We start from the raw sequence: 27427 nt of genomic DNA, 5'->3' as shown, positions 1-27427 counted from the left end.
CACCTCTTCCGGTAACTTTCACATCTAGTGTCAGACATTATGGAACGGAGTATACTCAAAGAATAAAGTTCTATGCCGGCGCAGAGTGGAGAAGGTGAGTTACACAGTAGACTGCATGAAGCACTGGACACACCTGTTGAATTCCCAGCAGAGCTCCATGGCTGCAACAGGTTTATGGAGTTTTAGAAAATATTATGCATCACTAAAAGTATCTATCGGCAAACGACAGTCAACACGCAACGCACTACTACACGGTACACAACAACTGCATTGCTGTCCGCAGAGTTCCTAGCGCCGCCAGCAGCTGGCGAGTGAAGTGGCCAACAAACATAGTTACGTCATACGAAAATTCAAATTAATGCAATAATTCTGAAATTGAATATATAATCTTGCTATTCTATTTACGTTATCAATATGTTATATCCATGTATTAATTTAGATAAATTCATACGTATTAAGGTTCGTTTAATGTCTCTAGATTGTTATGCAGCTACAGACGGTTTGTTTCCTCTGTCCTGTGCCTCATAAGCCTAACACGGGCAGAGTGAACATGACTCCGATTATAATATGAAATGCTCATTAATCCGCGTTCTTTTCATATAGAGTAGCTTACGTACATATTTACGTAAGAAAAATATTTTAATTATCGTGGTATCCGACAAAGTTGCTCTGTCACCCCTATTATACATCAGTTGAATCATTCGACGCTGGCGTTTGACAGTACATGGATCCATCACACTCCTAGGAAATAACACTCTGTATCAGCCCTGGGCACAAAGGAGAAGTGAAAAGTAACTCAGAAACCCGGCATATGTGCTTTTCGATTACACTGCCTTATAAACAAACGGGCAGCAGGCACTGTGAATCATGAAGGATTTCAGGCGACCACCGAAAGCCGAAATTTCGTAAAAGCCTTATACAATCCGTCATTGAGCAATGCTTACTTTCCTGTGTACTCGTCTCAGCCGGGGAAGGTGGAGTGGAGACTTAAGGGGAAATCTGCAGCGTGTCAAATGAGTTACTAGTGCCAGGCCTGCTCTAGATTCTCTGTTATATGCTAATCATCAAGACCTTTTCGACAATAACCAAGATGAATTGCAATACTCTAACAAAAACTTACAATTTAGAAATTTCAACAAGAAAAAAAATGTCTTTTAAGAGTAAACACCCGTGAGATGTAAGGTGTACATCGATAATTTCATACTGGAGCAGGTCAACCAACTCCTTCAGATATTTAGGTTACACCCTAAGATACCTTGAAGAATGTGATATGTCTAATAAAATCCAAAATTATAGTAAATCTTTGAGAATCATTATCCAAGTCTTTGAGTCACAAAAGTACAAAGACAAAGAAGACTTAAATCATATAAAATTTTGGCATAATCAGTTCTCAGCTATTCGACTCCAAGATGACCAACGATTCACGGTTGCAGAAATGAGATTTCTACGAAGAACTGCTGGCTATAGTCTTCTAGATTACAGAAGAACACTGACATTGCAGACGAATTAGAAATAACACCAACTGTACAATATATATAAGAATGCGGACACAATTGACTTCAGCATGTGCAAAAAATGGAGCGCCCAGACTACCTGGACAGATGCTTCTCTACACATCATGAGGGAAAAGACTTATTGGAAGACCTCACGAAAGATGATTCGAGACTAACAGGTCCTAGGCTTACTATTTAAGAAGATGATAATTTTATCATGCAAGAGGCAGCTTACTCAAGTGTTATAAATAATTTGTATATATATATATATATATATATATATATATATATATATATATATACATATACTTGGGATAATTTAGGTGCAAAATAACTTCTATCCGTAGTCGTGTGGACTCGGCGCTGCCCAAAGTGGACTTGGACAATTCATGCTATACGAGATCTTTTTTTTGTATGTCAGACACTACACATGACCTACAAAACATAATTTTAAAAATTTAAAATAAATTTGAATATTAAATGGCACTCGCAAATCCTTCATTATCAATGTTGACTCTTTCTATTTTATTTATTTTTGTGGGTTCGTTTTGTAGTAACTACCGATTTAAGTTGGTTAAAATTTTAATCTGAAATTTTAAAATTGTAATGGAAAGTTATAATTAGTGAAACTAGGGTTGAAGTACTTCCGGTGATTTAGGAAGTGAAAATCATTGTGATTTTTTTTTTTTGAGTTGCAATTGATCATATGTGCACGGCGTAACATTAACCTAAACTAACCAAACCTAAGCTCTTACAGATTCGTATATGCAAGGTGTTTCAATCATATCTTTAAAATTATATTTTATTCTTGTTAATTTTTATTTTTATATTATTTAAACAGTTTACTGAAAACGTAAAAATGAAATAATGTTAACATATGGAAAGACTCGGTAATTTAATTATCACAAAAGATAATTCATCGAACAATAATAACATGGAAGTTCAATACGTAGGCCTACGCATGCGGCACACGGGAAATGTCACGTGATCACCCCAACAAACTGTGAAAGGCACTGTGGGACCGGTGTCCACCTTTCCGACCAAAGTCTGTCCTTCCTTACAATTAAATGAAGAACAGGCCAGCAGGGAGATTGTTACGCGGTAATAAAAATATTCCCACATTCAGGGCTGTCTTTCCACAGCTGTAAAATTATAAAAAAAAAAGTATTCCAAAATGCGATTACATATTGCGCAAAGCTAGTGCGTTTCGCGTAATAATTAATGCCCACAATTTAGACAAACCTAGCAAACGTGTCACTGTGACCACGAAAAGGGCTTTTCTATAGCACGCAACACTGAAACTTCCATCTTGAATATTTGTAGGTTCTCCGGTGCAGGAATCTGTGACAGGTTAGCTTACATTAGCTTACTTTAGGCTTTTCGTATGCGTTGTGTAGGTTAGGTTGGGTTAGTTTATACCTTCTGTATGCCTTGCTTATACTAAGTGAAATATAATGTGCGTTTCACGTTTATTTTTAAATGTTCTTCCTCTTCATTGCACGTATTAAATAATCAGTTTTAGGTTATCTGTACCGATCAATTATTTCTACATTTTACCTACTTTCTAGTGTTTTCAAGTCAACTGACGTCCTATACGAATTCTTCACATTCCGAACTGTCTTCCTACTAAAAATTAGACTATTTTGTTTCACAATTTTGCATCAATAAAATCTTCAGTGTCGAATGCTATAGAAAATTCCTTGACAAATGAAGACGAAATGCCTCTACATATAGGCCGTACAGAAATTTTGTGATTCCAAGCAAATATGATGGATCAATTTTGGGCAAAAAAAAAAAAAAAAAAAAGAGATTTTGCTGTATGTTTTGCATCCTAATGTTATCTTTATTGTGGCAAAATATGGCTTGCATATTTTATTTCTATGATTTTCTCTCTAACCAATTGGTGTGAAACACGATACTATGATTTTATACAGTCGTTAAAACTTTAAATTCTGGCTCCTGAAAGAATGAGAAAATTACATCATATTTGGCTTGGAGCAACAGGATTCGTGTCTAAGGAAATGTATTTGTAACGTAACTTATTATATTCCCTGGCTGATATAAGACGTTTGTAGCCGGTTATTTAACGACGTTGTATTAGATACAAGCTTATTTAACGTCGATGGGATTAGTCATAATGAGATTTTTTTGAAGAGTATGAGGTCGAAGATGCGCCATGTGATTATCTGACATTCTGCTTACAGTTCGGGAAAACTTGAGAAAGCAAAGCCAGTTGATCAGCCGAAGCGGGAATCGAAACCGCGGTCAAGCGCAGCTCCACATCAGTAGGGAAGGGAACGTGTGCTTGAAGCAGTCTAGTAGTAGTCTCTAAGAATGGATGTAGTACTCCTGCAGATCACAACGATGCAGTTCTACAATAAGAGTGTAACCACCGGACCAAGAGCCCTACCTAAGGAAGTCAAAGATAGCCTAGACCTACAGGTTGTGTTAACGTTAAATTGCGTTATTTAATCGAACTATATCCTTGGCAATACCAAATTCAGTAAGAATATTATATAGAACTTCTCTCTTAACCGAGTCATATACCTTTTTGAAATCTATGAATAACTTATGTACTGTACCCTTATACTCCCATTTTTTCTCCAATACCTGTCGAATACAAAAAATCTGCTCAATAGTCGATCTATTAACTCTGCCAGTTAAAATAAACCATCATCATCATTATCATTATCATTATCATTATCATTATCATTAGCATTATTATTATTATTATTATTATTATTATTATTATTATAAGTTCATGTTCTATAAGCGCAATAAAGACAAAAAAAATTGAGAGACGTTGTGTGACATTTGGTTGTTCAGAAGACCAAAGAATGAGAAGTGGTATCCATTTCCATAGTTAGGCCTAAGTTTATTCTGCTTTTGTTACGAGAAAACCGGAGGTAAAACGAAGTGATACTGTAAGCCTAGGCTAGAATCTTTACTATTAATATATATATATATTGTGACAGCTGCAACGGGGTTTGAACACGCGTCCGACGAAACGCTGGTACGGGGAGCATCTGCATGCTGAAGGGCAGAGGGGGTGTATTACGTCAACGCGACGAGGGGAGGGTGTGCGCGCAACTGCGGCGTGCGGAGTGAAGGGGGGACGGACCCTCCCGACTCTTCCAGAAGTCCGTCGAAGTGGAGATATCCAGATAATTCGAGAGAGCTATCTCTGCACACCCGTAGAAATTTCTCGCAACTATGATTTTGCTATAAAAGAAGAAACGCGAGCGAACTTGAGCAGTTTTTTAGTTTATTCAGCCATTCATTGAGTAAGCCAGAGCAAGCAAGCCAGTCTTGTGTACCGGAGTTCGACCCGAGTGTGCGTCCGCAACTGTGTCAGCATCCGAAGGCCTGAGTTCGAGTGCAGTGGACCGCAGTTGGAGGGACCTGAGTTCGAGTGCAGTGGACCGCAGTTGGAGGGACCTGAGTTCGAGTACAGTGGACTGTCTCTGAAGGTCTGTGGTTCGAGATACTGTGAACTCGAGTGACTGAGCTAGAAGAACTGTGAACTGAGAACTGACAGTTCTGATTTGTAAATAGTGCCTTGTAAATATTAGTTAAGATTAACAGTTCATTGTTGTTCGTAATAGTCCAAGTAAGTTGTCATTGTCGTTTGTGGAGTGCAATAACGAACGCTGTGTTACTGTGTGGAGAGTTATTGTTGGAAGAATAAAATTACATTGTTGTTTAGTTTAAAAACGTTACAATACATATATATATATATATATATATCGATATCGATGGTTGAGAACCATACTGTTCTAAGTCCAACTTTTTATAAGAAAGAAATCTGTTTCACTGAGTTCCAGTTGTCGTCTGCATAGGCCTAATTATATGAATCGAACAAAATTGTAAATATTCCTCTGCATAAGATTGCTGAGAAGCTATTCCGAATTGTTTCACGAAGCTTTGAATGCCAGCAGCTTAAAAGTGCTCTTCTGAAAAAAAAAAATAATAATAAAATGGACTTGGAACAGTCTGGTTCTGGGCCATCGATAGGCTATATATATTAATTTTGCATTCTTGTCCTGAAATCCTAAAACAATGGATCCAAGCAATACGAAGAGAGAATTAGTTCGTCTCCAACACAGTTATACTAGCAGAGATTGCACAAATGAATGTTGTCACGTTCGCCCTGGAATGCAAGTAAAATTACTGTTTCCTGTTCCATGCTCACTTGCAGAAGAAAATTTCAGTAAGGGGGAAACTTGTACGTTGTTTTCCTCTGCTCTAGCAGGTTTCATTGTATTGTTTCTATTAATTATTTTTGGTATTTTAGTGATTATTACTAGTACTTCTCTTATGTACTGATAAATTCTACTGCATGTATATGATCAATAGCGTAAGTAAATAAACTAAACTATGTAAGTTTGTTTTATTATATGTTTTGTAAGTATTCAGTACGTCGATTGTATCTACCAATTATTTTACCAACCAATCTTTTTAAGATTGTTACAGTATTTATTGTATACATTTAAATTTTGATATGCTATATTCATATATTGCATTTCTTCGTCATTAGACAGCTCAAATTTTGCTTTTGGTACTTCTTTCGGCCATTACTATGTATTGTATAATCTGAAGAGGGTTGTACTCAATATTGATTTAACCTTGTTGTGCTCCAATTTCGTTTCGTTGGTACCAAGGAATTTTGTTTATCCTTAGAACTGCTATCCATTGTTGTATTGAGCTTGTATAGCATGCAATCGTATTTCCTTGGTTATTAGTTTTGCTAAGTGGAATATTAAACTGGTATAGTGATCTGGTAATTAATTGTAGAACCTATTTTAACTCCCAAAATGTTACCGTTTCTTTTTTAATCATTTTCCCTCCTAGATTTTACGTCTATAAAGCGGTTAAGACTTCTTGCCATTGGCGTACCGTGGAGAGATTATATGATATTAAATTGAGTGATCTTTATCACAAGTAACTTTAATCTGATATTCGTTATGTTAAAGTATTAGTAATGTTCTTTAAAAACCCTATTAATAAAAAAGTGTTAAACGTAATAGGAAAACAATGTCACAGTAAAAATTGTATAGGTTTTTTGGGGTCAAATGCATTGAGAACTACATAATTTCATGATTACAAACAAAACTCTTATATAAACCCTTGCCCCTAACAAGAAGTCAAGAACAAGTACGCCACTCTTTTTTCCACATATTTTTACATCAAAATTTCCGTGTAAACACTAGCCTATGCCAGGCCTTTCCCTGAGGGCAACTTAATACGGTACTAAAAAGACTACGAAAATGACATCCAGTTCCTTAGAAGTTTGCTGGGAGTCGAACTCGGGATCGCTAGGTTTCGTAGACACTACTTCATTAGAAACCATGTTATTTTTCTGCGAGGTCTACTGTCATTTAATATCATTTTTGAGATTTCATTTACTCCAAGTCTGATAACTTAGTAACATCCATAGAAAACATCAACAGTTTGGAGTTTCGGAAATAGTTTTAAAGATTACAACGAGTTGATATTGTGTACGTCGCCGTGGCGAAGAAGAGTTCGTGCGCCGAGCCACTGTGTAACCTGCAACGTGCATAGCACCTATGGAGGGAGGCGGACACCCGAAGGGGAAGTGAAGCAACTGTCTGACTCAGTAACGGATTTTCATTTTCCTTACGTCCAGAATTTAAATATAATTTTATACAGTACAAGGCTACAAACTAATGTTTCGTACATACAACGAAAAGAGAAATGTACAGTTTCCCTAGCAAAGGATGAGACGATTGAGTATTCCTAAGTCTCAGATGCAAGACACTGCGCATAATCAGAGACCAGAGCACTGATACACAAGATAACGAATATTGAGTTACTTAAATGCTGGCTATTTGGTTTGTTACTAGCATCGTTCCGAAATTCACTTAAAAAACTGCAAAACATATGACAGTATTACGTAAATAAAAGGTAAATATATAAATAAATCGTGTAGTTAAAGCGACAATGGACCTTCATGACTAGATCGACACTCCGCACAGAAAGGAAAGCTTTCGTGTCGTTTCAATAGCTCAGACGCTAAGACTTCTGCGTGTCGTGTAGAAGAGTGCGAGTTCGATTCCTAGTCTACACAACGATTTTTTTTGTCTAAATAACTTTGAAATTGCTAAATAATGTTGAAATAGAGTTTTACAAAGTCCTCAGATTAATTATTAAATGCATGTGTTAAGTAACAAATTGCAGTATCTTTTGCAAAACCTTGAATGCTTAATTTGTCAATAATATTTCTGTACTATATACTATAAGACGTTAAAAGAATTTGCAATAGATTTGGGATCCTCTACTTTATAATCACTAGTTTTAATGAAAAAATATTTTCTTTCTTAGGATATCTGCAAGTTTAACTTCAATTATATTCCGAATAGCTTTAATTGCATTATCTGAATTTTGTACTTTTCTATTCAAATGTATTCTATTTCCCTCTTTCATAATTGTTGATAAATTACACTGTACTTCTTGTAGTATTTAAGAACATGAGGATCATTACATTGCAGCTCATTACATAGAGATTATTCTTTTTAATACATGAGATTTTGAAGTCCCTGCGTTATCTACATGCTTTTACTTTTGAATTTTTTCACATTGAGTGGAGAACATCCACTGAAGTGATTCTGAAATTAAGTGAAAAATACAATACATTTACTCTTAATATCAGTAGTACCAGTATCATACCTTTTTCCAAGATTCATTTTGTAGACATAAATGTAAGTAGTCACTAGATACAGCATTTACGACCCTTTTTTAGTTTTTAAATTAATATTTTGAAATTGTTCAGTGACATTGGAAACACTTAGGATTTGTTTATCATGTTCAGACAAGCCATTGATTATAGGTTCTGTCGAATAGGGATTCAGTCTAATTCTGTGTACAAAACTTTTATCATTGGCTGTGCTACTTCATCTTGTATGCTGGTGAGAAAACGACTCTACGACTAAGGTTTCCAGTTTCAAGGAGTGAATTTAATTTACTTTTACGGAAAAGTTCCGTCACTACAGATCACAAATTCCAAATGAGATTTCTAAAGTCTTTTCTTTACAAATTCAATGTTGGCTATAAATATTAATAAATAATGTAAGAAATATGAATGATTGTAGTTAGAAGTCTGATTTACATTATAAAAAGTAAGAAGTTACATTCCTCGGCAAGATTCGAACTTTCGATGTTTGGTTTTGTCGTCCAACGCATAAGCACGGACCTATTTAAGGCTTATGTTAATAACCTAGAATTTAGCTGTAGCAATGTGGTGTCATAACTTGGGATTTGTTTACTTAATGGAATTAGATTTAATTTGATTAGTTTCGCAACAATAATTGGACTTCCTGTTATATGCTGTTATTTAAATATTTAATTTAGGGTTGATTTATTAACTCTTACTGTGCAAGATGCCCCTTTTTTCAATAATTCCATATCACGTTAAATAGTCATTGTCTACACTAAAGCATTATCGTCATCCCTCATTTCTCATCGTAATGGCGAACCGACGTGACATGAGAGAGCGAGTTATAGCTCTAGTTGAAGCTGGATATGGGGCTAGATCTGCTGGCCGTTTGGTCGGTGTTCCTGGAAGTACAGCCGCGAGGTGTGTTCATCGTTACCAAGATTCAGGGGAGGTCGAAAATCGCCCTATTCCTCGGCGTCCGCGGATTTCTTCATTGAAAGAGGATGCTCTCTTATTCGAGACAGTTCGACTGGACCCCTTTCGGATTGCTAACGAAATAAGAGCAGCATCTAAGTTTCCCGGTTCTTCACAGACTGTGATCAGCAGGTTGAGGAACCGCGGTATTAGGAGCCGGAGGGCTGCGCAAATGGAAATATTGGGGGAAGCGCAAGCTGTCAACCGTCTTGCCTTCGCTACCAATCGAGTGGATTTCGATTGGAGAAATGTATGATGGTATGTGGACAAGATTTTAAATTAACAGGTCTCTTTTTGTTTTTTATGATTTTTGTTTTAGGAAGAATACTTTTAACTTCCAAGTAAGATTTATTTATTTTTTGACGAGGTTCAGCCCACTTGTAGACTCAAAAATTGGGCATAAATTATTCCATATTTTTCGACAAATTATACAGTCGAGGAACTCTGAACAAATTAATTACACCTCAATAAAAAAAAAGTTTTACCTGGGATCGAACACGAAAAGTTTCGGTTATATGGTGGAACCGACACGCTACTATATGAGCTACCGAGACAAGACAGTGACAGCAGCAGTCCAGAATGTAGATCCGATAGCAGGCATTTGCCATTCGGTATAGAGAAGCAATGATATTTTGTTACCCGAGCTATGTTGTGAAGTCGTGGCCTTAAATGGCTGTCTTCTTCGTGGTCCTTATTCTGGTCCTTGTCCTTGTTGTGGTCCTTGTAACAATTCTTGTTCTATTTGTCATGGTACTTATCGTTATACGTCGATATCGAGTGAACCGCGCTGTAGAACTTTAACTTCCGACAACCAAGAATCGTCTCATTCTTTTTAAGGGTAACTGTACAGCTGTCAAAAAAAAGTGGCCGCACTCGTGAACAGCGAATATTTTCAAAGTCCACTTCGGGTCGCGGCGATGTTACACGATGCATGTGCTTGTACAAGCAGTTCCCGAACTATGAAAGTGTTCCATGTCTGCGCCTCGTAGGCCAGCGGTAGAGTGCTTGTTTAATGATTCAAAGGTTGTGGGTTCGGGCCTTCTTCAAGTTTTCATTTTATTTTTTAATCGTTCTTTAGCGATGTAAATGCTATTCAAATTATCATTTATATCCAGTTATCGTTCTTTATGGATATCACGTTATTTATATTTTGTTATCGTTCTTTAGAGATATGAATAAAATTCAAGTCATCATTTGTATTCTGTTATCGTTTTATAACGATATGAATAACAATTATTATTATTGTATCTCCAATGGCGGTTAGCCCTATTTTACATATGTATGTTAGGGCTGTAGTTTCATACACAAAAAATATAAGCATAAAGAGAAACAGAAAAGAAAATTAAATTAGCTTACGCGATGTAAACAAAACATAAACAAACCGTAAATTAGGCATTGCGATTGCAAAATAAATATCAGGTATCAATTTGGAACATACAAAAACATTAACAACACACATACGTAACACTTCTATAACACAAATACGCAGCTTTCCGTACCATACATCATAAATTAATACACAATAGTCACACAGACACAATCAAACTATAATTACGACATTGCGACGACATCAAACATCACATAACTGACTCACATACATAACACATCAAGCATCCGTTGCAACACATACACTTCAACATAGTAACCACACTTTTAAAAGTTACAAATTTGGCTCCAAGAAGAATAAATAGGACACTGTTACTAATTTACTATTCTTCTACAATTTCTTAAATACATCTGTAATAAATCTGTGAAATTCCGATATGAATAATATTCACGTTTTTTATATTGTTATCGTTCTTTAGCGATATAGATAATATTCAAGTTATCATTTATATTTTGTTTTCCTTCATTAGCATTATAAAATAATATTCAAGTTATTTATATTGTTATTGTTAGTTCGCAATATAAATAATCTGTATTTATGTAAGTAATTATTATAACACAAATAACCATCTTTCTTTGTAAAATAGGTTATTTTATTTAGATAATTAAATACGTATTATATAATATCTTATATTAATTAAACAAACCGATATTTATCATTTATATTCTGTTATCGTTCTTTAGTGATACTGTATAAATAATATTCAAGTTATTTATTTTGTAATCGTTCTTTAGCGATATAAATAACATAAATTTAATATTAGGTTTGAAAAAATCCAGTTGCATAATACTGGTATTAGTTTTTCTTTTTGTATTATCACATTATACTATCTTGAACCACAAGAAAATGAAAAGGAGTAACGAGAAATTGAACCTGAGACGTTGACATCTAAATTCCGACGTTCGTCCGGTGAGCTACGAGGGCTAAAGTGTGGAAACATTTTCGGAAAAATTGGCCCAATCACACTCTAAGATTTTCTGATGATTCGTAGAAGCTAGTCCAGGATGCGGGGGGCAAAGGCTAATTCAGATTTCCCGGTCTCTGATCGGGTCAAACATCCTGATAGAATTAATATTTAACCCTTGCCGTGACTTTCGGTGAAGTCCGGAGGGTCCAATTAGTCAAATCCACTCTCCTCATCTCCACGCTTGGATCCACTGGAATTTAATAAGATGCGAAAGAGATAGTGGTGTGCGGAAAGCAACGGGATGTTACCGCATTTAGGCCTATCCTTCCCAAGAAAAACTGCAAACATGAACAAAGGAAGCTTTTAATAGAAGAAGAAGGATATTCTGCGGACCTCTGGAAAAAGAACTAAGGAAGAGACTAGTGTAGTGCTTTGTGTGGAGTGTGGCATTGTATGGGGAAGGAACATGGACATTACGACGAAATGAAGAGAAACGAATTGAAGCATTTGAAATGTGGATGTGGTGAAGAACGGTGCGTGTGAAGTGGACAGACAGAATAAGAAATAAAATTGTGTTTGAAAAAGTGAGTGAAGAAAGAATGATGCTGAAACTGATTAGAAAGAGAAAAAGGAATTGGTTGGGTCTCTGGTTGAAAAGAATAATAGACGACATTAGGATATGTGGATCATATGCGGAGACTAAGAGGAAGGCAGAAAATAGGAAAGATTGGAGATTGCTGGGTTTGCAATGAAAGACCTGCCCATGGACAGAACACTTATGTATGTGGGTATGTTCAGAATGCCTGGAATATCGTGTCTAAGAACAGTCGCTATTTGCAAAGACTAGTTGATTCCATGCCCACTCGACTGCAAGATGATCGAGATAAGAGGAAGATAGACTAAATATTGAATTGTGGCTTTTTGTTTTGTTTTTTGAACGCTTAATTGTTTGAATGTTTTAAGGCCGACGCCAGTAAATTTGTTTTGTTTATGCCACGAAAGATATTTTTATTGAGAATAAAATCTTTTTTCTTTCCATTTGCAGCCACAATATCATAATGATAAAGTCATGGCATAATATATTAATGAACCTGATGTTAATTACTAAAATAATCGTAAAAGAGAAAGGAGCCATTATGTATAGTTTGTCTCTCTCAAAAACATAACAAAAAAGAACATAAAAAGCACGAGGTTGTAGTCGAACGCAGGACTTCATGAATAAGAGGCCTGAACGCTACCATTACGCTATGGAATCACAAAGAGAATACTTCAATTATAACTGTAGATATCAGGCAACGTGGTCCAACAACATGTAACATCGCCTATCTCCGAATTGTAGCGAAGATACCCGAAGGGAACTTAATTTCAGGAAAGCGGCCACTTTTTCTTTTGACAGCTGTACAAGAAAATATAGGCTACATTATCACGACCTGAAATTAACTGTCTTCACAATGTCTCTGCGACAGAGTTTCAAAATCAGAAATTAGGCCTATGTCATTTGCTGCCAGACGTAGTTGATCACGAAGGTGTTTGTCTGTCAGTCGTGATCTAAATTTGGTTTTCACTATTTTCATTATTTAAAATAATTTTTCACAAACGTAAGTTATAGCGAACATGGCTTTAACAGAGCAAGCGAAAGAACGAAGCTTCGGATACTTATTTTTTGACAAAGATTTGAAAAGTTCAACATCTGTCAAGTCCTTACATCTAGCTTTCATTGCAACATCACATTGTAAATCTACGAGTTCAAATTGAAGATCTAACCACATCATTCGTACATCTGCTGAAAAAGGGTCGACGTACAGAGATATGTCACGCTCTAAATTTCTTAAATCATGAAATCTGTGTTCACAAAATTCTTGTTTAAGAATGTTCAGCATCTCAATGTAATTATGTAATTTATGAGGAGCAATATTTTGAAGAGACTGTAAACATGGAAAATACTGGAGCTGGGACTCGTATAAGTGTTCCATCAAGAGCGTCAGCTTTCTTGTTAAATTTTGCAATTCATTTTTAATTTTCAGAGAAGTCTATATTGTATATTAAAAGTATTTATTTCAGTCACTGACTTCACAGCATATGTTTAAGGTGCTACACCTTTACATTACATATTTAAAAGACGTATGAATGTTTTCGTTGGTCTACGCCAGTGATGTCAATCAGAGCGTATATGCGCTACGAGAACGCTTGCGCTACTGGAGCGCGCCAGCTACGAATACGGACTTCAGTGAGGGTTGTACAGTGTGCAGTTGGCATTAATCATGCAGCGAAGAGATCGTAAACAAGTTCCAGTTCGAATGAGCACTGCAGTTCCTATGCAAGGAACAGGAAGGAGATAATACAGTGCTTAATATGTGGACAACATACGATTAGTAAGAAAAGCAGCATGCAGCGACATTATTCAACATACCGTGAACAAACATACAGAGATATCGAGGGGGAAGAACGATTAAAATTATTACATACATTACAGACCACCGTAAGTGCAAATATCTAGATTATTTACTACGTATCAATTAATTTATTATTTCTTTATTGAGGGTCTTTACAGGGAGTTATCCCCAATTACAAGTACACCAACATAAAGAAATACAAACAACAAATTAAAAACAATGATTCATAAACATGTGCTGTAAACACAAAGTTTACAAAAGTTCAGTGTATATACTAATGTGATAAACTTCTAATTTCCAAATACGTAAACTGAATTGACAGATGTATAGGGCTACATAACAAAAAAATCAAGTACAGTTATTAAAGAGGTATTCAATTGAAGACAGTCCTGTAGGCCTAAATAAATCGTGTTCAAATTTAATGTATGGGCTATTCCATCTCAAATCGACCGAAATATAGAGAAAATTGACCCTGCATTTTTTAAATACAATGAAACTTTTTCTGTCCGTTGACAACTGTGATACAATGCTTTGTGCAAAGTTTGAGGCATCAGAACTTAATAGTGTTTAAATTAAAAGTATTTTAATTTATCGTATTTTCACAAAATTAGCAACTTTAAACTGTTGTGGCTCCGAAACCCTTTCACCCAATGATCAAAATCATGGTTTATTTTGATGCTGAGAAATTAAAGTTTATATTGACATGTAAACAGTTTTTCTTACTTTTTATGGAAATGGAGGAATTTAGATTTTTCTTCATTAAGACGCCTTTGCCCACGAAAAAATATTTTTAAATTATATGGTTAGATTCCGCATTGAAAGTACAAATAAACATATTTTTTACTGGTGCACCGTTGAAAAGAAAGTATTGAAAATATCAAATAAAGAAAATAAATAGTACGCGCGTGAAGTAACCAGCTGACTGTGAGACGGGTCCTAGCAGAGACAAGCAAGGCCAGGAGACAAAACATGTGATGTTTCGTCTAATAGCGCATAGCTGGGCTAGCTTTATCACAAGTTTTCACAAACACAGGAGTAAAGTGACGCACAACGCTCGCTTATCTCCAGTGCGTGCGGCATATACTGCTCCGTTCAAGGCTAGGCGTGTGAAAATAATTCACTTTGTCCGCCCCTGTGTCTTGCTCTTATCTGTGTTTACGACATCCCACTCCAGCACTTGAGCACGGGAAGGAATCGAACGTCCGTTATGCGCTCTTTCTTTGACATCACTGGTCTACGCAAACATCATCAGATACGAAGTACATTTCAGCAATATCAGTGCTCTCTACATAATATCTACAAATACAAAACATATTTAGTGGCATGCAAAATGAGACATATTGAAATACAACATTGCTGTGATACACATTGACATTAATATGTGACTGCCCTGATTGTCACTTACTTAAAATACACGTAGAGATTACAAAATGTATTGATTCACATATATATAAATGCAAGTCTTCAAATATGAGATAATAAAATGACATGATTTAAAAGTGATAAAGATAATAAAATATAAAACTGAGATAAAAAGTGTTATGAATGTGAAGAGTTGCAAAATTACAGTAACTATATTTATTGTACTCTTATTTCTGTTTCACAATAATATATATATTTCCACCATTCAGAAACGTATGTATCATGGTTTGTGTCACGTAATTATTTTTCAAATTTGTATGGTTTTATTATAAACGCCAATATATTATACGCTGGGTTGTTTGGTGTCGATTAATAATGTATTTTTGATTTTGTCGATAATGCTGTTTTCCTCCAGTCTGGAAGTAATTGAAATCAATAAGTTGATGACCCAATTTTAACGGATTTAACATTTAATTTATATAATATGTTAAATGGAAGAAACTTACATGGCGATGTATTGTCGATATCCAAAACTGTAATTGTAATAAGCATGTGGTATGGCGTAAGTCAAGTATCAGAATTAACTGAAAAAGATCAAATATTGAATAAATAAATCACTACTAATGGCATTGATGTAGCAAGTATTTAACTGGCATTATATGAACTTAAATGAAGGTCAAAAATTAGGTGCTATTATTTTGGGTGATGGAATGGTTATTATGTATTGGCAGCAATTTGAGAATATAATTTAGTTGAGTGAATGTATAAATCAAGCTTTTTAGTTATATTATCCAAAACTGCATAAAAATATCTATATAGACTTACTCAGTGTAGACGTGCCTTCTTAGATGTTGATTATGTGGTGGTTGTGTGAGGACTGTGTGACGACTACGTATGTCATGGTCTGAGGAAGATGTGGACAGTAAGCGCATGAATACATCACGTCATATGTTGTATAGTGTGTTCTGTAAGTTAGGTAAATTTTCATTAATTAAAGATTTATTTCTTTTATAATACTTCGAAATATAATATTCTTCCGCTGTATTTATATGAATATTATCTTTATATGTTTTAATTATTGTTAAAGTATCATTTACTGAGCCAAGTTCGTGTCCGTTTTGAATGAGATGGGTTGCATATTTTGACTTTGCTCTGTTATGTTTAAAATCGGAGAAAGCCTGAAGTGTCCTGTACATTGCAACAACATTTTTTCTGGCGACCTTCAAGTCTCACATTTAAGTTGTTCAAATGCTCGCAAATGTCACACAAATAAGCCAAATCACAAATCCAGGTTTCGTCGCTTAGTTCTTGTATTTCCATGCCCTAAAACAATTATACAATTATTGTCAGAAAGTAAATAAATGAATCGGCGAATAATAAAAGTTAGTGACAATAAATTATGTAAGTTTACTAAAATTACCCGCTCTCGCATAAATGTTGCTGCTACTTCGCGGAGTCAAAGAAACGTCGTAACATCGACTCTCTGCTGAGCCACCTAACATCAGATCCTCCGTGGATTCTCCAAGGTCTTTAAGCAGTTGTCTGAACTGTCTATGCTTCAACGCACTACCTTTTATTTTACTTATTATCTTTAGAACAATATCTAGAACTGATTTCAACGACACTGATTTGGCGCAACGTGCCTCTTTGTGTGAATTGCATGAACTTTATTCACTATATTTTTTTCAACAAGAAAAGTTTTCAATCTCCCAAGAAAGCCCTTCTCTTCGCCCACCATTGCTTTCGCTCCGTCTGTAGCCACTGCCACTAGCTTAGACCAATCTAAATTGTGACTCTCGACACTCATTCGGAAAGAATTAAAAATCTCCTCACCGTTAGCATTGCCTTGTATAGGAACTAGGTCTAGAAGATATTCCTCAACATTTAACTCTTCGTCAACTCCACGAATAAATATGGCCAATTGTGCCGTATCTGTGACGTCAGTACTCTCGTCAATTGCGAGAGAAAAATATACAAATCTATTGAGTTTCATGTCCAATGTCTCGTCACATCATTGGAAAAGAATTCAATTTTTGTGGCGATAGTTTGACGAGAAAGATGTAAATTTTCAAAATTAGGAACCTCCTGTGGACACAAAACTTGAGTAATTTTTATCATACAGGTTTTTAGAAATTCCCCTTCCTCAAGTGCCTTACAACTCCTCGCAATTTCCCCAAGCTACCAAATAACTAGCGTGGTTCCTTTTGTGTCCCATGCTTTGTGTATTACTAGTAGTCTGGGGTTCATTTCTTTCTTTCAATTCCAGCAGTCTATTTGCTCGGTCTAGACCTGTTAACGAAATAAGTGTATGACTATTCATCCGCAAATAAAGACTGATAATTATTCCGATAACAATAATAACAATAGTAATAATAGTAATAGGGTTATAATAATAATAATAATAATAATAATAATAATAATAATAATAATAATAATAATAATAATAATAATAATAACAACAACAATTACAGTTTTCCTTGCAATACTTGCGAACAAATCATACATTTAATATTCTCACCATATTGGCAGCAAAAAAATGCGTCCTGCCATCCTACTTGAAACTTTGGTTTTTGTAGATGTACAGTACATGTATTGAAGAGAGACATTGCGACGATACGCCACTCGCAGATCAGAGGCAAATACAAATGGAACGGAGTTTGACTCCAGTGAGTGAGAGGGTGGGGGTAAATACACAGCTATCTTTGCGAGCCACAATGTGCCCGTGAGTCGCATATTCGCCGCGGCTGGGTGTACGATAACATTTACAGCAAGGGAGACAAGAACAACACTATGTTAGAAAGAGATAGCAATAGGCTCAGGCGCTCAGCAATCGCGTCACGCTTTTAAAGCATTCAGTATGTCTGCAATTATAGTATAGAATTCTTTAGTTGGCAGAGAAATTTAGACAGAGAAAGATATATTTCTTACCTCTCACTCACTCACTCACTCACTCACTCAGTGGCTGACCGGACATCTGCGGGGGGGATGGTGGCAAGAGACAGACACTCTTCATAAAACTATTTGTATGTGCAGTGGCGGATTCTTCTACTTCTACTTCCATGTTGTCGTCACCGTCATCGTCATCACTATCAGAGTCTAAACTTATTACGAAACGATCCACCTCTTTGTCAATCCCTTTCCCAATAAAAAATCCTCTTCCTTTTTAACATGATCACACGCATTTTTCCAATTCTCTGGCGTGAACTTGGACAACGCTCCTTCAAATAATTGTATGACCACTGGATTTGAAAGATACATTATGTTTAGCGACATCATTTGTCACTTGTGCCCAGATGAGCTCAATGACACTAAAATTACAGTGGTATGCCGGTGTGGTTCACTTTGAGCTGAGATATCCAGTTCGTACCTTAACATTTTCTCCTTTTTAAAATTTTATTATGTCGTACAATACGATTTTTGTCGCCTTTGGGTCGTACTCTATGTTGTTCTGACGTAACCAAGACTGCATGTCTGATTTAGAAGATTCAAAAATGGGAGCTGTACAGAATGTAAGAGGCGTTGTCCATTACAATGATGCTGTTTTGTGGAATGTTCGGAAGGAGTTTCTTTTCGAACCAATGTTTGAAATTAACAGCGTTCATTTCTTGACTTAATGCACAATAATAAATCGTCCCCCTTTTCCTAAGGGCACGTTCAGAGGAATGTCACCATCGTCACAAATCCAAATTTTGCTTTTCGTGTGATTAATGTTTATCCATGTTTGGTCTAGGTAAACGATAGGGCGGCCGGTTATTCGTAAGTCGCGCATCCTCCTTAAGAAATGGAATCGCTTAGCAATTATGTCGGGTTTCTCTGTCAGAAGCTTCCGTCCGAAGTTATTCTTAGCTTAACGGAAATTAAGTTTTTTTAGTCTTTACCGCACCGACCATTTGCTGCCATAAAATAACCCAGACTTAGCGAGAGCATCACGAATATCTTCCACACTCGGACTAAAATCAGTCTTATACAAGGAGTAAATCTGTCTCTTGATGGCTGCCGCAGTGAATGAGTCTGTACTGGTTTTCGTGGGAGTTCTTTTCGGCCGCTTTTTGCCCGGACTTGACACTTTTTTTCCTGATTCATCTGCTTCTCTCTTTTCATTTAGGATACGGTAAACAGTGCGTTCAGATACTCCACACGCAACAGCAGTTCGCTTTGCTACTTCGACTATGTTTATTGTAGGGTTTCCGACTTTCAAGGCATCATACTCCTCTACGAAAAACTTATGTCTATTGCACACTATTTCCCTGGCGTCAGACTGCAGTGGCTTTCCTCTTGTTCCTACACCAAGAATCACAAACACTAGGACAAGTAGGCCTAATATAAAGCACGATACTTCTAACATTTTAATTATAAAATTATTATAAGGGCCTTCTCAAACTACACTGAAAAATGTTGTTAAAACATAGTTGTAATAATATCCACCACTGACAACCTTTCCAGATGTCCTGGTGAGGGAGGGGGAGGAAAGAAAGAGGAAATGCTGTTCTACAAGTCTCTGTGTCATAGGGTTAGTTCAACTCACCCTCCCTGACCCTTCCCAAGACATCAGGTAGCTCTGCCAACATAGACCTTCCCAAGTATAGTACAGAGCTCACTGGTCGGAACTGAACAGCTGACACGAACTCGTAGTAATAATAATAATAATAATAATAATAATAATAATAATAATAATAATAATAATAATAATAATAATAAACTATGAGTGAATGCCAATATGGTAGAACTACATAGTGTGCAAACAATATATAGCAGGTATAAACCGTAATCAAGATTGCATGCTAATAAATTTACAGTTACAAAGGAAAGATGCACGGGCAACCTTACATCAGCTAATAATGTCTGGTATGGAAGTGACAGGCCTACATAAATCAGAATGTCACAGTGTGGCGAACAATACAGAAATATAGTGGAGCGTGTGGTTTACCTGGGCTAGGCGTTTCAGATATTAGTATCAGTGGCCTGATAATGACGCGGAATCAGGCCTATTTCAGTTTATCCTGATGACGTAAATACAGCGAAAGATGTTAGTGATGTTATTTCTGACGATTCTACAAGTTGGATAATAAAATTAATCCCTTCGCGATCACATCGCCAATGAAAATTATGTTATTCAAAATAAGAGAGTGGTTTTAAAAATACACGCATGTAATATATTGATTTTCCGAAGTATAATTAAGTTAAAGTTTGTTCTGTAAAACTGCTGTTAACTGAGGGAGTAAGAACTTACTGTCTTGCGACATTTTATAAATGCACGAACACTATAAATCGCGTTAGAAAAACACACACACACACAGCTAGTTAAATTTAAAACTAAATTAGAAATAATTGTACCTCCATCAACACAAAACGACTGTGAGAAGAATAGCCATGACGAACACCAATACTTGCTGTTACATAGTAACGAAGATTAGATTCCTCCACACAAAACAGCTGCTACCACGTGCTAACGTGAATAAGTCGCGAATGTCAGCATGGACTCTGGGTGGCAGGTTCAGCGGTTGCCATGGTCACGTCTTCAAACCGCGTAACTGCCAATATCAATACAGTAGGCTATACTGTATGTACAAGAACCTGTTTATATTCACAAAAACTTGAGGTTTACAACGAAGGTCGAAACACTTCTCTGTACCAACGAAAGTTTTATGAACGCAATCCTACTTTTCCACGGGACGTATGTTAGCCTTAATGAAGCTTTATTAAGGGTAACTATCTCGTAACAAACACTGAAGCATCGAGTCTAAATATTTATACTTCATAATGAGTATAAAATACTAACAAAAAATAAAATTTAAATATGTAAATAGGCCATCTCGCTTTTGTAAATAACACTAGTCTGCGATGAAATTTCTGCCTCCAAAGTTTTAATGTTTTTAGGGTATTTTTAGCATGCTGAAGTCAAATTCGAAGCCAGAAAGTTCCTATCACGTACCATTTTTTTTTTAATTTTCTTATAATATATTACGACAATTTATAGCGTAATTATTTGAACTATAGTCTAATACTTTAACAACTGTAGTTTTAGTATGTTAAGATATGAAAACCAAATGTATTCAAAATATTTTTAAGATGTTTATATTGAAAATCGAGGATAACAGATGTTTCTTAGCAGATAGGGGGTGCAAGCGTATAAGGAAGTTAGGGTGAAATAACGTGCAGCCTTGCCATTATCTTTATTTGTGGCAGATAGAAATGTCAGCCATATCTTGGCGAGAGACTCAACTCAACTAGTTCCTTTCATATTTCAATAGTCTGTGTTTCGTCTGGAAACGAAACGAAATCAGTTTTTGAAGCTTTATTGTGGAGTAGAAAGTTGAGAGTTTTTAGTTCAGTAAGAAAGTATTTACCATGTCGCATCGAGAATGTATAAATAATCCAGACCATTTTTGTTATATAACTTATGTAGGATATACACATTGCCTAAGCAGAGGCGTAATTTTACAGATTCTGTGAAAAAGTCATATCTTGCTCATTTTGGAATCAAACTTGGAGACCAAAGTAAAGCTTGGGCACCATACAAAGTATGTAGAGTATGCATTGAAGAACTTCATCATTGGATCAACGGCAGAAGACTGTTGCTATCTTTTGGAGTACCTATGGTTTGGAGAGAGCAGTCGAACCATAGTAATGACTGCTACTTCTGTTCGTGTGATGTGAAGGGGTACGATTCTAAAAATAAAAACCAAATCGTGTATCCAGTTATTCGGTCAGCCATTTTACCTGTACCCCATGGGCCTGATGTACCAATCACTGTGCGACTAGAAAATCTTGAATAGTTTTCATCTGAGTCTGATGTAGTGGTGAGGGAAATTGTGACGAGTGACAGTGACTATCTACCAGAGTCGGGTGCTGCAGAACGTGGCTTTAAATAAGGAAAGAGACTGTTTCAAATACATATGTGAGAAATTTCCACTACTATCTGAAGCAAATTAAAAGAAGACATATTTAATGGTCCTGACTAAAGAAAACAGATGTCTGATGCAGAATTTAAAAACACTGTGGATGAAAAGGGGAAAGCAGCATGGATATCTTTCTGTGAATTTGTTTTAAAATTTCTTGGTAACAACAAGGGACCTAATTACCGAAACAATATGGCTAACATGCTTGAACCATACAAGGAACTTGGTTGTAACATGAGTATCAAAATTCATTTTCTGTTTTCTCACCTAGATTATTTCCCCGAAAATCTAGGATTTTTGAGTGAAGAGCAAGGTGAACGATTTAACAAGGATCTGCAGGAGTTCGAAAGGAGATACTAGGGACGATGTAGCACCAGTATGCATCCTCATTATTGTTGGATGTTAAAGAGTGAAATACCTGAAGACAAAAATAAAAGAAAGAGGAGCAGGAGGACTTCCTTAACTAAGAAGAAGTGGTGTAATTTTTTGTGTGATGCATTGTGCTAATTTATACATGCAATAGTGAAGTAAACAAGACAAAACAAAGCAAAAACACTCTAGTAACATATATGAACAACCATACACATAATTGCAGCAAGTTGTGTCTTTTAAATATTGCTTTTGCATTTGAAATAAAAAAGTGAAATGAAAAAGTCTGTGATGAAATTCACGTAATTATACAATACATTTAAAGTGATTTTGCAAACAAACGTGACGTGATAGAAGTAAACGGATTGAAAATTCGAATTGAGCACATCGACATTATATAAAATCACATTATTTACTTCAGGCAACAAACACAAAGTTGAAATTCGCAGGCTAGTGTAATTAATGAATACACAGTTCAATAGCTAAATGATAGCTGTGAGCAGTATGAGATGAATATAAATGCAAACAAGACGAAGACCATGGTCGTAGGAATAAAAATAAAGAAGGTAAACCTGCGAATTCTTAATGAGGTAGTATAGCAAGTGGACAGCTTCAAATACTTGGAGTGTACTACGAGAGATAAGCTGTGTTGGAAAGAGTGGGTGAAGAAAGAAAGTGCTGAAACTGATCAGGAAGAGGAAAAAGAATTGGTTTGGTCACTGGTTGAGAAGGAACTGCCTACTGAAGGATGTACTGAAATAAAAGATGAACAAGAGAAGAGTTCGGAGCAGAAGAAGGTATCAGATGACAGACGACGTTAAGTTATAGATCATATGAGAAGATAAAGAGGAAGACAGGAAACAGGAAGGAGTGGAGAAAGTTGGGTTTGCAGTGAAAGACCTGCCCTTGGGCAGAACAATGAATGAATGAAAGAGTTCAATTTGAAATAGACCTTGCATTGCGAGGAATGACGCTTAGTTCGGTTAAACGAAGTACTTCACTAAGGCCCGGTTGCATAAAATTCTACTTATAGAACAAATAATAATAGAACTCATAAAGTTGTTGAATGTATAACATCTGTGTGCGTTTCTCAAACATGTTTATTCCACAAACATTCTTTCAATAACTAGTGATTCAAAGCCTTCCATAATGTCTTCTGTTGGCAGTACTGTTCGATAACATATCGAACATTTCACGGTTGTTGTTTTGTTTCTATTGATACCACTGTCTGCTAGATCGCTCAACAGGCAGTAGTTGATACATTTATTGTTTATTGCTTTTATCTTCATCGTAATGGAAGGTAAAATCGTAAAGAGAGGAAAGAACTTCATTGAAGTTGAGAAGCAGTTATTGATAGACATTTGCTTAAGTTATAAACACATTGTAGAAAATAAAAGAACAGATAATTCGTCAAACAAAAGCTTGAGGCATGGGAGAAAATAAGAGATGTTTATAATGCATCTTCAGAGACAGGACCAAGGACCATTAAGCAATTACATGCATTATATGATACACTGAAGAAGAAGGTCCGAAAGGATAACCATGATGATCGAGTAAGTATCTTTGAATTTATTTATGTTTAATATGAATACATGATATTATTCCTAACTTCACCTATTTAAAGTATGTATAATATTAATATGATATGCCTAATCTAATGTAACCATTTAAGGTCCATGTCTATACAATTACATATAAAATGGAAATGAGTAATATTGTTCGGTATGTTTTCTTTAATTGTTTTGCGTTTGTTATAGGTGGAAAAATACAAAACTGGAGGAGGTACACACACCCCAGAAGTAACTGAAACAGGCACCAAGTTACTTTCTCTTCTAGCACCACAATTTGAACCTCTTGATTCGCCATATGATTCTAGTTCGGCATATTATGAAAATGGTAATCAGTACATGTATAATTTTATTATTTTCATCTTATCTAATAATTGTAACAAAAAGACTGAATCATATAACATATTTACAAATTTTAAGCATAATATATAATAGTATAATTAGACCTAAGAGTTTACAAATTATATATATATATATGTATATACTTTTTTTTTTTTACAGAAGTGGTTGCTTCTGAGGACGCTTGTTCATCCCCAGCTCCAGAACAACAAAGAGATATAGGTCTACAAGCTTCACAAGGAACAGTCCTGGCAACATTTATTTTGGAACCAGAAGCAGCATCACCACTACCACTACCACCACCACCATCATCACCACTACCATCATCAGTTCAGGCATCATCTTTCGTGGAAAATCCTTCACAAAATTCACTCCCACATGAAACACCAGTGAAAAAAGCAATGAAAAAGAAATGTGCACAATCTACAGTGGCAAGTAGGCTAGTGGATAGTATTAAACAAAGAAAGATTTCTAAGAATGAGTTGGATTTGGAAATTCACAGTAGGAAATTAGAAATATCAGATATAGAATTACAACTGAAAGAAGAGGTTTCAAAGAGGACAATTAAATTAATGGAAACAGAACAGAATATTAAAGATGTGGAATTAAAAATAAAAATTATGGAATATGAAAAGATGAAAGAGTGATTATTATGTGACAGTGTATTATTTAAGCAAGAAGCATGGTTAACTACGTTGTAGAAGTTTTGTACACAAATTCTTCATTCATTTTCAATATTTCCTTAATAAATGTCAGTGCTGTTTAATTTTATTTCTTCGTCAACACACAACGTTCACTGTTGTCCATTGAAATGTGTATCAATAAGATTTCTCCTTATAGCATGACCTCTAACATCTTGATTATTTGGCAGATTTGGGACATCAGGATCCTGAGGTAAGTCAATATCCATGTAATCAGCTGGCATATTATCACCACCGATTATACAAATGTTGTGTAACACTGCAGTAGCAACGATTATTGAGAGTGTTCTTGGAATTTTAGTACGCATCTTCAATGCAACGCTAGGAAATCTTCTTTTCCATAATCCAATTGCCCTTTCGACTACATTTCGTGTTTTAATATTGGCCTCGTTATACTGGTTTTCAGCATGGGTAATGGGATTTAAAAGTGGTGTCATCATGTAACTTTTGCAAGCATATGCACTGTCCCCTAGTAAATATCCATTTTCAAAGTCACCATTTTCTAGTTGTGCACGTAGGAAGGAAGCATTGAATACTGTACTATCGTGAGTGGAGCCTGGCCAGCGAGCATCAATATTACAAAACTGCATGTCAGAAGAGCATTTATAGAAAACCAAGTTTTTCTATTCCTATACAGCTCACTTTCATTACCACCAGGGGATTCAATGGGAATATGGGTCCCGTCAACACATCCCAGTACTCCTGGGAACTGGCACACGTTAAAGAACTTCACCTTTGTTTGCCGGATTTCTTCTTCTGTTGTTGGCATTTGTATGAAATCTGGTCTTAATACTGCAATATGGTGTCACTTTTTTCACTATTCGACAAACGGTTGATTTGTGAACGTTAAATAAGTCACCAATAACTAACTGAAAAGCTCCAGTAGCATAAAACCTAAGAGTAATCAAAATCTGTATTAATGCTGATATTGCCATATTTCTTTGAGTAACATGTTCCAATTGTGGTCCAATTTGTCGTAATATGTCCATAACGATATCTTTCCCTAATCGGAAACGTATTTTAAATTCTCTTTCGTCGAACATCTCAAATGGATTTAAACGGTCCCTGAAAACCCTAGGCCTTGGTAATAGTCATAGTCGTAAAACATCTAATATTTCTTCGTCTGATGAAGAAGATGAAGTATCCATGTTATAATTACGGTTAGCTTCTTCGTATTTAGTTAGAACCACACTGTTTCATTAATATTAACTTCATGAAACGTTACGGGTGTCCGCCATCTTAACTCGTTATGGAACCAATAAGCGTTTACAATGACGATTTGTGGCTAGATAAATTACGAAACGATTTGTGAAATCAATAACTTTATTTATCATTCCAGAAACAGTATTTACGTGAAATGTTTAATTTATCGACTACATATGCTTATGGATTCCATATCTGTCGTTCCAGAAACCGGACCTAAGACATCGTTAAAATCGGAGGTACCCTCGGATCTCGAATAACTATTGCATTATATTTTAGAACTTGAAAGTTAACTTTAAACACCAGTAAGCTTAGTACGGCAAAACAACAAAAAGTATAATAGGCTAAACTAGTTTGAATTAATGTGTATCTTTAAAAAATAGAACAAGATGAAAATGGTGCAAAATATTGGTCTAATTTTATTATGGGTTCTCTATTTTCGTGATCCAAGAAGATTCCATCATAACCTATCTGAGAAAGCCAAATTGGAACAAACTGGCCAATTAACTAGTATTTCATAATATTATAATCTATCTTACACAAACGCAGAACTGACTAACGAAAATTCTTCAAAGTCTGGTCTGATTGATTGGTTCCTTCCTCAGCTATGGGGCGGATGCCGAGTGGTCTACGGCGAGTCCTCGGCCTCACCTCACTTCATCCCCGTTTGGTCTGATTAGGCCTACCAGGTTGGGTTTTCCGAGGTTTTGCCCCACAATAAGGCAAATGCCAGGTAATCTGTTGGCGAATCTTCGGCCTCGTCTCACTACATTTCGCTTAAAAATTTTAATTTTGTAAAATTTTGACTTGATCCACATCTTAAAGCTTCATTGCTAATGTAAGATCCATGGAATAAAATGAATGAATGAATGAATGAATGAATGAATGAATGAATGAATGAATGAATGAATGCTACATTGTGTGATATTAGTAACTTAAGCGGTGTGAAAGCTTCACTATAAAGAAGTAACTTAAGCGGTGTGAAAGCTTCACTATAAAGAAGTAACTTAAGCGGTGTGAAAGCTCCACTATAAAGAAGTAACTTAAGCGGTGTGAAAGCTTCACTATAAAGAAGTAACTTAAGCGGTGTGAAAGCTTCACTATAAAGAAGTAACTTAAGCGGTGCGAAAGCTTCACTATAAAGAAGTAACTTAAGCG

Source organism: Periplaneta americana, chromosome 9 (assembly GCF_040183065.1).
Source record: "Periplaneta americana isolate PAMFEO1 chromosome 9, P.americana_PAMFEO1_priV1, whole genome shotgun sequence".
In the NCBI taxonomy this organism is placed as follows: domain Eukaryota; kingdom Metazoa; phylum Arthropoda; class Insecta; order Blattodea; family Blattidae; genus Periplaneta; species Periplaneta americana.
Note: the sequence above shows the minus strand (reverse complement) of the source record.